Genomic DNA, 10,613 nt, shown 5'->3' with positions numbered 1-10,613 from the left:
GACATGTTAACCTATCTAAAATAGTGCTGTGTTCCTCGAGGCAACCACACCATCAGTCGACTCTACTGATTTCTTTTACTGCAATACGAACAGTAACTGAGGCATTCACAGTTGAGATCAAAGGAGCCTCAAATAGGTATGCTTGTCCATTACTCTTTTTCTTTAGGTTTCAATTATCCACAACAGCGTTACTGAATACTTTAATTTGGTCCATATTTTAGTTATCTAACTTTCTTTAAAAATGTATTTTTAATGTGTGCAGGGGACACTGAGATCCTAGGACATTACAATGGCATTGCATGGTGTGTCCAAACCCCTCGCTAATATGGTGAAGTACGTAAGGCATGAAGCATGTGTTTGCATGAATCTTAATTTCCATTATTATTTTTTGTAACTTTTTTTAACTTTTCCTACTTTGATTTCGACAGATTAACAAACTGGAGTTTCTGAAAGTGAGTCCTCTTGTGATTCAGAAGAATGTTTGGAAAAATGGAGTGAATTGCAAAATCAATGAAGTGGATAAATTCAAGTACATTCAAGTTGGCATCTTATTCTGACAACAGAACTTCAGTTTGGTTCAGAAAGCAGCAAGGATCTGAGATTGACTTTGTGAGATTGATATATCATGGGTAAGTGAAACTTTCTATGGAATACTTGTTTTATGGTCTTTTAGTATGTCAGAAATATTGCACAAATTGGTTGATCGTCATTAAAATTTCCTCATAGCTTAGTATTAGGTAGGTATACAGTACTTTGGAACAATCTTATAATCTTCTTATAGATTAATATATGAATTAATATTATTCCAGTGCTTTGAAATGGAAAATGCTGGACAAATGATTGTTAATAAACAGACCAGGTCACTAGGAATATGCATGCTCAAAGCAAAGAAATGTTAGCTATGTTTAAGAACTAGGAAAGTTAGAAATATAGGTGAAGTCTCTCATTTATGGAACAAGAAGTATTTTAGGTAATTACAAACTACCTAAAAATATTTATTTAATTGGATCACTTGAATGGCTGAACATGGATTTTTTTTTTGTAGTAGAAAAATATTATCTTTATATCTTAGGTATGTATATAGCTCTCATTATTTTAGTATCTGATCATCTCACAATCTTTAATATGTTTCCTCACAAATTGCCTGTGAGGTGGGCAGTACTGTTATCCTATATTACAGATGCGTGAAACTGAGGGATGGGGAGACCAAGTGAGTTCTACCAAAGATGTACTGTGTTTCTCTGGACAACAAGGGATTGAACCTAGATCTCCCAAGTCTGAGGCTAGCATCCTAACCAATAAAGCAGTGATATCTTAGATGGATATGAGAGCTATTAAGATGTTTCTTTGGCAGCCTCATAGAGGAGAATTTTGTTCACCTTTTGAAAAATGTGGTGATAGATATTTTAATGGACAAAGAATATTGGCACGGGCAATCTTTTCCCTGGTTTTAAAGGTCTGAGAATGTACTTCTATTGAAGGGTGGGTAGGCAGGCAGGTATTTCCTGCTTCTCTGGTTGTGTAATGCCCTGTTGAGTTTCCTGTCAGTCTTTGAATATGCAGGATATATTTTCATTGTGTGCAGGTATGAGTGTGGGGTAACATTAATGTAAAGCAGTATCCATATAGTAAGTTCTCATTGTGGGTGCTTAACTACACCATAATATTAGTTTATTTAACAGCATTACAGCAGTTTGCCTTCCAAGCACTCTAACTAGTTAATTTTGGAAGCAAACTATTTGAACACTATCTTTCAGAGATCCCAGGAGTAGCTCTGCAGCTCATAGGCCTTCTCAGCAACTTTAATGATTTTTTTTCTGTCTTTTGGAATCCCATCCATCTGACTTGATTTTAGCTTTTGGGGTGGGGTCTGAGTAATTGGGGAACTATTTTGGAGGAAGGACACTGTGAGGGAGTGGAACATTGGGGTTTAAAAGTGCTTGTGAGGCAAAGTAGCTGTTGGTCATTAATGGTAGCGAGGCTTCTGCTAGCGGAGGCTGAGAAAAGTTAAAGCAGGAATAGGGAAGAAGAGGTTCCAGTGTCTGAAAGGCTGCTTTGAGCAATAATGCATTATAGTGCTGCAGCTGAAGGGAAGCAGTTGAACACTTTCCCCTCGGTTGCTGGTTCTTTTTGAGCATGTATCCTCTGATCATTCTCAGTCTAGAATTTTGGAATGCCAGCCATGTGACCACATTGGTTGCTTTCAAATCCATCTTTATAGCTCAATTACGTTGAGTATAGGGCTATCCCAGCAAGTTTTAAGAAGCCATTTATTCTTCCTATTTGACATTTCCTTTAAAAAAGGAAAGGAAGAAGATGGCCTTCCTGAGATGAAAGGGCTATTTTTTCTGGGACTTAATCCTGGAACATAATGTTAAGTGGCTGTATACATCCAGACAAATACCTTTTGTCCTCATTTTATACAGGTTTTTTTTTTTTTTGCCTGAGCAATACTACAAATTAACAATCAGTTTGTTCAGTAATCCTGTTCCCACCAGTGTCATAGTTTGGGTAAGGTCAAATCTGTGAGATAAATTGGTGATGCTCATTGGTACTGCTTACAGTAATACTAAGCTATGTTTCTGGGCCCAGTTAACTCTGTACATGCTGAAGTGGTTCTGGCAAGAACTATTTAAATGGTTATTCCTAGACAATTTCCCTGACAGTTGTGGATTTTTTTTTTTCTGAGAACCACTCTCTATTTAGAACCCTCCTTCCCACAAGTAGGTTGTTTTTTTTGTTTGTTTGTTTGTTTTTTTGTTTGGGAGGGCTGGGAAATTTCTGTCCAACTTGTGCAGTTAAATATGGTGACCACCCCCATGTTTAAACAAAGTTCAGATCTTGGGAAACCATCCAGTGGCCTACAACTGGAGACTTAGTCCCCAACTGTGTGTGGGGAGGGGGTGCATTGCAGCTTCCTTGAAGTTCCAATTATATTATTCCAGTTTCATGAGGTTAAAATCTTTAGAATCAACACTCTGTTGAGATGAATGGAAATGGTTCGTATCACTCTTAGGGACATATTACACCCTACTCTGCAGCTATAGAGGACTCTTGTTGGCTCTGCCTACACTGAAGATTTTCTGAAATTCTCCCTCCCTTCTCTGGGCAGCGTTAAATGATGTGATTTTAAAATGCTCATAACCAGTCTGGAGTGATGGTGGGAGAATTTCTGAGAATCCTCAAAGTAAATAAGATCCACTAGCAGAAACACTGTAGTTCAACCTTGCGGGGGATGGGACAGGATTTTGGGGAGCCTGTATGAGAAATGAGCACCTCTTGAAACAGTGGGTATTTGGATAGGGTGCTGATGGATCTAGTTAACAGTGCATCACTTCCACTCACACAGTATAGCAAATGATGCGGAGGAGGCTATTTTGTGGCTGCACAAACATCCACATGGTATCTCTGCTGCTGTACAGTGGCCTTGGGAATATGAAGGAAAAGAATGACTGTCAGCCCTAGAGAAATTCCCAATATTGGACCTGGTTACTCTGGCTTAGTGCAGAGCTAGGATTTGAACTAAAATCAGTTCACACCTCTAATCGTTTTGGATAGATTAAGACAACATAGCACTGGTTCAGATATGGAGGGGTATCTTTGCAGCTATAAAGGCTAGAAACTTTTTTTTAAAAGGCTTAAATTATGGAGAAAACTGATAAGATGCCCAGGTCACCAGGGAAAGTTTCCTGCTCACCGCTGGCAAGTGCGTTATTTTTCAAGCCCGGCAGTTTTTGCTAGCACACTTTCACCTGAAGTGTAGTCAGTACCAAACACAGAAATTACGACTTGAAGTAAAATGAGCCCTGATGTATTCAGCTTCCTTTTTTTCAGGATATTTTATTAATATTTTTGCCTTGGAAAATGTTTGTAAATTGCATCTTCTATCACTATTTTATTATTATCATTTTTAAGTGAATGTGTAACTATTTTTGTCCTTAGAAAAATAAGATGGGGGTATTTTAGTGTAAAATACAACAGTCATTGAGTTATTTTGATTGTAATAATATGTTAAAAACTGTATTGAGCCATAGTGAGAAGAAATATTGTGAAAGTGTAGAATACCAGTATGGGAAAAAGTATGTATTGCACATGGAAAAATGCAAATGAATCATTACCAATGTAAATAGTTTAACATAATCCAAAAATAATTGGAAACAAATAATTCATGTAAAATTCCACTGACAAGTACTTGTCTTAATATAACTTCAGTGAAAATGAAACTATATTTGTTGTTTAGGTTTCTGAAGGTCAGAAAAAAAGCACCTTATTGATCATTGTCACATTACTTTTCAGGCCGGCCAACAAGAAGAATATCAAGCGTTTACATAATGGTGCTGAGACATCTTTGAACCCTTCTGGTTTTGCTGTGAGGATGTTATTGATTATGGAGAACTTATTGTAAGTTGTAGTATAAAATTCCATGTTAATTGTCAAGCAACAAATTAAAATTTGTTAACTGAAACTTCATTGTGGTATGTTAACATTAATAAAGAGTGTGGAGTGTACTATTTCATTATGGAAGTCCATAATGTAAACTGCATCAGGGTCAGACATGGCTTTTTAATGGGAAACAGAAACAGTAAACTACACCAGTACTAATAGAATAACTTCTGATCAGCTTGAGAATGATGGCTTACTTTCTATAATCTTTGAACATTTTATTCACACTCAAATATGTGGTGACAATGTTCAAATGACATTCTAGAAGTGGTGGTACCATCTGATGTTCATGTTTTTTCTTTCCTGTAATTTTTTCCCCTAAAGTCCTCTTCTTACGGAGCAGGTTCAATACATGCCTGGATTTTCTGCAGAGAGGCTGTGCACTGAATGATGAGTTTTGATAGCTAGTGATGACATGCATGTGCAAATACTTACTTTGATAAATTTCAGTGTGTTAATTATTTTGATCACTCATGTATTAGTTTTCATTTTATTAAAACCAAAATAGTGCTTTGATTACTTATGTTTCAGTTACAAAGGCCATATCAGCATTGAACATCACAATAATTATTAAAGCTCAATAGAGTAGTTGTGATTCTGTATATAATTGAGAGTTTGTGTGTAGTTACTCATGGGGATTTAGGTGTTGATCCTGCATCCTTCAATCAGAGCTTTTCCATTGACTTGAATGAGACCAGGATCAAGCCCTTAGAGACAAACTCTTCCAACTAGACCATTACACAAAATATGCTATTTTTAAAAGGCACTTTAGTTCAGCTGTTACAAAGCAAATGCTACCCCTTTGTCTTTAACTCTTCTTTTGCTGGCTTTGAAGTACGGTAACATTGAGGAAATTCTGTGTCTTATTGAATAATACCAAATAACTATTGTCAAATGTTACATGGGCCACCAACTTGTTGAAATAAAATAGAAAGGGGTGGTATTTGTTGGAAACTTTCTATTGAGAAGGAATGTTTTAGCACTTTATATTATATCTTTCTCCCTGTTCGTTCAAAATTTTGTCCCTGGCTGGCTGATGTTCAGTAATGCAAGCCTAACTGCTGATTTAGTCTGGCCTAGAAAAAATGGCATCTTTACTGGTGGCGGTCACTTCAATGATGAAAGAGCTTAAAGAAAGGTTTAGTCTTCAACTTAACTTTGTAAGTGGCATCATAGACAAAGGATTCAACACTCAGTGTGGTCCATCGCATCCTGAAGCAAAACATACAAGGTCAACCTGAGTGCACATGACTATAAAAGAGAATTTTGGCAGGGAACTCTGTCCCCATGTGGTGGCTGACCACTGAACTACCATCCGCTCTTTCCAGATCTTATGCATTATAAATACATAATTGAAATATTTATACTGTTAAACTTATTATGGAAATACATTGAAAATCACATACACATTAAATCTTCAGTGTCAAGCAAAATAATGGCTGTTCGGCTGACCGATAATACCTGAATATAGTATGGTCCATACACTTTACCTCACCTTACTGGTCAATTTTTCTTAAATTTCTATTGTAGAATATGCACTTGGAGTTGAAGGAAAGAGTAGATATTGCTTCATATTTTCTTTTGGACTGTTACACTATACTGTGATTATCTCTAGAAGTTGATACATAGTTGAACACTTTTGGAGGGTAGGATACTGGACAGTGGTTTGGCCTAATGCATCAAGTAGAACAGTAAACGAGTACATGTTTAAGTATGAGGAAAAAAATTCTTAGATGTTGTGCTACCAGTATATTAAGTAGAAAAGATTCATGGGCAAATGGCCATTTGAGCCAATATGTAACTAGCCTTCCAGCAACATTAAATGTAGATATATGACTACAGAGAACTTGTGAAAGGGTGGAAGTTTCATCCATTTCTTAGGTATTAGTTTACAGTTGAAGTACCTAAGAAATGGATAAAACTTCCACCCTTTCACAGGATAGATCATCAGAATTTTTTCTAAACTAAACACATTTGAAGTGTTCCATTTCATATGAACAGTTATTTAGCTACAGGGCATAGCCACCACAAGTATGATTTTAAACAGGAAAAAAAATGGTTTGCTATAGAGTGTTGGTTTTTTGAATGCAAAAATTTTTTGAGTACAAAAATACAGAATTTCATAACTACTAAATTTACTAGCTACTAGCTCTTGCCCTTTATTTAAGGTGTAGAATGATCAGCCCTGTAACATCACAACGGATGTCTGCATAGAATGGGAGTAATTTTTTTTATTTTCCCAACTTTAAAATAAACATGTTTGGATGTCTACATTATAGTTCTTGTGAGGAGTGGGAGCAGGTATACCTTGGGGAAATACAGGCCTATTCCTTTATACAGTAAAGAATAAAGGAAATAGGGTAGTTAATCAATATTGTTTTTTATATAGAATGTACATCCGTTCTTTGTGAGACATTAACAATTCTGTTTCTATTATAAATGCCTATATTCAGGATTTATCATGCAGTCATAAATCAACAGGGGAAAACTAGTCATGTACATTACTTAGGATAAATAATAGAGAGATAGAAGTCTTTTGGGTTCTAGTTTAAGCTCTTCCACAGACTTGCTGGGTGATTTTTGTGGAAGTCAGTTTTCTTTCTGTGCCTCCATTTCTTCATCGATGCAATGGGAAGAGTACCTACCATAGAGGAATTGTGAGGTTCAAGGGTGTTTTGAACCTTAGAAGAAAGGCACATTAGTACAAAGTATTTAGTAAATAAGGCTGAGCTCTAACCATGATTATTGTAGAAGTGTAAGCCAAGATTTTCCAAAGGTTACTAGTGATTTTCTTCACTTCGATTTTTTTCTGTACCCAGCTCAAGATACCTTAAAAGAGCCCCTTTAAAGTGTGTCAAGTTGAGCACAGAAAATCGCTAGTCACTTCTGAAAATCTTGGTCAATGATTTTCATGTTCTAAATGTATGCTTGATAGGCCCTTCAGGATTTTTGTTATGAATGGCTGCATATAACACTTTAAAACAAATTTCCTTGCAAAGTTTGTCCATGGACTGCATGGAGGAGAACTGGTGGTTAGAGACAGCACTGCAGCTGTGCAATAAACCAGTTTACTTAATCACAGTGAACTCTTAAATTCTAAAAATTTTTTTTTTGCATGCAGGAATTAAGTACAAGTTAATGTTAAGCAGGGAGTAGAGAAGAGGGAAAGGCTGCAGGTTTTTTTTTGCAGGGGAAGGATGGGGATGATTGGTGTTGGGAATAGTGGCAAGTTGGCATAGTAGGAAGTTTTGGACGGGGTGGGGGGGCTATGAATGATGGCATGAGAGGAGAAGCAGTTGTGTGTGAGGGTCAAGGAAGGAGAGGACCGTATGGGGGATCATTCTGTGAGGGCAGTGGGGTTTCAGTTTGGTGGGGGGGGGGGGGGGAGATGAAGTAGAAGAGGAACTGCAATCTGAATATTTTTATGGCTTGTCCTAAGCCACAGCTACTTTCTAATTCCACTTCCTCTCCCTGTTCCAGAAACTGCTCTCCCATCCCCTCCACTCCTTAATAGAACTCCAGTTCTGCCTCACCACCATGATACCCAGAGTCTATGGTGAGTGGACATATGTGTGGAATTCACCTGGGGTGTTGAAAAATAGACTAGGCAACTTCTAGGAGTGAAAGTAGCAGGTGGATCTAAGCAGTTCTCATTTCATTTCTTTTCAAATGTAATTTACCTTATATTGAATAAGAGTAATAACTTGGATGTAAAATTTAAAAACTGCTCTACGTGTGATATATTATCAAAACGTTTGCAAAAGAATTTTGGAGTTTGTGGTGATGCTGGTTCTTTAGTAACAAGGCTCAAGTGTTTATGTTGAAATGCTTCCTCTACCAAAGTTACTAAATCTTTGACCAAAAAGTATTATGGAAAATTTACTTGTCCTCTGAAGTTGTTGTGTTTATATATGGAACTAAATCAGTTATTAATTTGTGAAATTCAGCCATTTTAGTATTGCTTTATGTGCAATAGTCAATGAAACGATAGGCTTGTTTATTTGTGTATAAACACACTTCAATTTCTTTTATTTTGGAAAGCTGGAATGGTTTTACAAAGAATAGGATGCAACATGTCTACTCATCTTGCTTTATTATATTCTTTTCTCTTTGCCCTTTTCACCACTACTGTAACAAAGTTTAAAAAAAAAAAGACATAACTTGTCCGCATAGGTGTAGTTTTCTTTTATTTTCCCAACTTAAAATAAACATGTTTGGATGTCTGCATTGTGCAGGTATAAAAAAATACTGGATTTAGATACTTTTTTTTGCATGTGCACAACAAACTGTCTGCACAAGTATATGTAACAAGTGTTTTTATGAATTTTCAGATATACTGCAAGGGCCTTAATTTCTCAGGCATTTAGGGAGGGCATGGGCTGCGCTGGTTGGGGTTGAATACGTCTGTCGTTGAGACATCTTATTTTGTTTTTAAGTATATTTGGTGCATTGATTAGTGCATATTTATATCACTGTGAAAACTGTGTAGGGGCTCACAGAGCATGGGTTGCATGCCTTTTTATAATATCTCCATATTTATATGGATATGGAAATATTAATGACAATAGTGAAGGTTGATTTCTCCTTACATTGTTTCATCACATTCTAACCACAATAAGTGGAAACTTTGCATGCAGGATCCTCTGCCAGGACAAAACTCTTTCTAGGCCAGTTTCTCCTTAAACTACCAAGGCATTTTTGAGACATGCGTGTTCTGACTAGTTGAAATTTCTTTATTTTCCTCCTTTACAGCTCAAAGCCATTAGAATATCAGAGGGAATTTCAAAAAGGGAGAAGCACTTATGACTAATTTTTGGGTGGACGGAGGCTCTATTTTGGGGCTAGATTGTAGATTGCCCCTTATGCAGCTGTGCAGTGTGGTTGGAAGCATAAGTTATTTCTTCCCCCTTGCACTTCCTGCATGGGTAGGATAGAGTTGCAGCTCCCATGCATGTGGGTGTGCAGGTGCTATTGCTAAGTGACTTCTGCCTAGGGCAAGCTCCCCCTCAAAAAAGCGTGAGGAGTAGGAAAGATCATGGCTTTGCACCCATCCATGCCTGCTAGCTTTGCTGTCCAGACTTAATGGGAGAGGAGAGGGAGGGAAAGATAGGAGTGTGACACACCGCTTAGTGGGGTGTCATAGATTTTACTCCCTCTAATACACCCACAGAGGTCTAGGAGAATGCTTTACAATGCTGTGCCAACACAAGGCTATGGCATAATGCCACAATTGAGCCCTTATTTAAAGGGTGAGGGAGTCCAGCTTGATTTTGGTGGCGTTCTTATCTGGCACATAATGCAAGCATTATACATTAATAAACGTACATGGAGCTGATGCAAGCTACAAAATATGTGCGTAGATCTGATGCATTTATATTGTATTGTCTGTGCTGGGTGCATGGATGTATTCTAAAAATGTGTGTAACGCTGCATGTAACTTTATGCCTGAACATCAGACAGCTGCAATGCTAATAGTAGGAACTATAAGTCCACAAAAATAAGCTTTGATAATGTAGGCAGAATATATCACACCAAATGGTCCTTAATTAACCCATTAAAATATTAATATATCCACAGATTATGCTGGAAGAGCTAAAAATCCTGCCTATTGAAATCCATACGAATGCCTTATACATGGGCATAACCAATTCCAAATGAAAAAGTTGGATCATTATCTTGCCACATCCTGAACCTTTTGATATTGTATTGACACTTTAATAGTTTGACAACTGTGGATGTATTCAGCTTTAATTTTGTACATGAGTAGCTTGGCTAATTGTTGCTTGTGAACTATGAAATATTGCTTAGTTCAAGATAGCTGCCGTAGCAGCAAATTGTAAGCTTTTCAGAACACTGACTTCTCTTCAGGTATGTGTAGAAAGCACTTAGTACATAGTGGGTGGTGCCGTAATCCGTATAACTAATCTTTCAGGCTATTTATACAGTAGTCTGTAGTTGAAAATACACTGGATTTAAGATGTCCACAGGAAATTCTGTGTGCTCTTTTTACAAGACTGAAAATAAGTACAACTGACCTATCAAAGCGTTCAGAGTATTAGATAGTGACAATCTGGTGTATCACAGACGCTATGTGTGAGGATCATGTATCTTAAATAGAAGTACATCTACAAAAACCACAAACTTGAGTCTTAATAAAAATTCTAGGGCGA

The sequence above is a fragment of the Mauremys reevesii genome, linkage group 15 (assembly GCF_016161935.1).
Source record: "Mauremys reevesii isolate NIE-2019 linkage group 15, ASM1616193v1, whole genome shotgun sequence".
Taxonomy (NCBI): domain Eukaryota; kingdom Metazoa; phylum Chordata; order Testudines; family Geoemydidae; genus Mauremys; species Mauremys reevesii.
This window is presented reverse-complemented; position numbering follows the sequence as displayed.